This window comes from Nyctereutes procyonoides, unplaced genomic scaffold (assembly GCF_905146905.1).
Source record: "Nyctereutes procyonoides isolate TBG_1078 unplaced genomic scaffold, NYPRO_anot_genome, whole genome shotgun sequence".
NCBI classification, from domain to species: domain Eukaryota; kingdom Metazoa; phylum Chordata; class Mammalia; order Carnivora; family Canidae; genus Nyctereutes; species Nyctereutes procyonoides.
Genome location: NW_026575114.1, coordinates 231,855 through 233,883, shown reverse-complemented (window position 1 = coordinate 233,883; position 2,029 = coordinate 231,855).

The window sequence follows — 2,029 nt, the reverse complement described above, 5'->3', positions numbered from 1 at the left end:
GGTGAGTGATGTCAATGCAAAATAATTATATCTAGGGATGTGAAAATGCAAGTATGATGAAACACTTAAAAGAACTCAGCTAGGGGATCCCTGGGTGGCTCAGTGGTTTAGCACCTGCCTTCAGCCCAGGGAGTGATCCTGGAGACCCGGGATCAAGTCCCATGTCGGGCTCCCTGCAAGGAGCCTGCTTCTCCCTCTGCCTGTCTCTGCCTCTCTCTGCCTCTCTCTGCCTCTGTCTCTGTCTCTGTCTCTCTCTCTCTCTCTCTCTCTCTCTCTCTCTCTCTCTCTCTCATTAATAAATAAATAAATAACATCTTAAAGAAAAGAACCCAGGTAGATTTTATGAAGTCAATGAATTCAAAGTTCTCCTGGGAATCTGATTTGGTGCCTCTTTTATAGGATTCCTCCCTTACCAGTGAATAAGGAAGTTCCCTTTTAGGAAAAGTAAGAACTTTAGACTATTTCAAGGATCTTGAGAAGAGAGGAAGTGACTCAAATTGATGTGAAATCTAAAAAAAAAAATGATGTGAAATCTACTGGAGAGTTTTTACAATTAGATTATTTTCAAAGTCTAATCTGATAAAACTTCCAAGAAGTCCAACTTAAGGCTTCTTTGGTAACTTTACATTCTTGCTGTACCTATTGAAATGATAAGACCAAATATGACCAACCTTCTTTAGTGATCAGTGAGATTTTCTTTGGAATTGATTTGGATCAAAGGCAAGGTGGTATAGAAAGAAATTTTGTTCCAGGGGAAAACTCTGCATCATCTAGCTTCTAGAGGTCACCCAACCAGATCTGTCATTTAAATAATTCACTTTATAGGAATCAGTGTTCCATCCTTAAAATGCTATTATTTTAAAAATATATTTATTCTGTAAATATATGAAGCACTAATGTGAGGCTTTTTTCAGTTTTCATTTTTAACTTAAATACAAGCATACAAAATTATAACTATGCAAGCAATATAAGGTCTATTGAATTCATGTGATGGTAATTGCCCATCACATTGAAACTCAGGCAGCAACTGGAAAATTTTCCTCCTCATGATGTAGGAATAAACTGAATATATCTTAAATATGCAGATTTACAACTTGATTTAAAGAGGACAAAACATGGTTTTTTGTTTGTTTGTTTGTTTGTTTGTTTGTTGTTTGTAACCAAAATAACCTGGTATACTTTGGTATTGAGGGCAAGGCATGAATTGCAGTTCATTTGGAGGATGTACTTCATCTTGAATCTAAATTATTATCAAGGGAACCAGAGAAAGTCACTTAAAATCTAAATCTTGAATTATCATCCATAAAATTTTGAGGCTACATCTACCTCAAAAGCCATTGTTCAGGATTAAATACAATTTACTTATGGCACAAATGCAGGTCAGATTCCATGCAGTGGAGATGGCCAATATAAGTTGATAGCTCTCTATTCTCCATGTATAGGCTTTGTTCAGGTTCAAGACTTGTTTTTCTGACTCTGTAAGAAACCACCTATTTGCTTTTTCACCTGTAAACAAAAACAAAAACAAAACAAGACATGTGAAACTCTTTTGTAAATGGTTTGTAAATATATTACTCATCATATTCCATTAGACTAAAGCAAAATTAAAGGGAAAAGATCTAATTTATTTTTATAAAAGATAAAGTATTCCTACTTTAGATGTTGAAATAGATATTCAATGGCCGAGGGTGTTTCCCTTTCAGATGCAACATCTTTAATTGATATAACATATAGGGTATTAGCATATACAACAGGGAAACATAGATAATTCAAAATGATTCTGCATTCATAGTCATGTGACAGTGGCATTAAGAAGAAATTTGACTTTCCTGATTTTCGTTCTGTATTATGTTCCTCAGAATTAATCTGGGACGATTTTAACTACCTTATGGAATCTTTGTCATGTCAGTCCTATAGAGACTACAAATGATAATAATACTAGCAATGTTAATTCTACTGGTAATTATAAGTGTTATATTTTCAATCTTGTCAATAACTGAGATGATGAATATGAATTATGTACAATGAT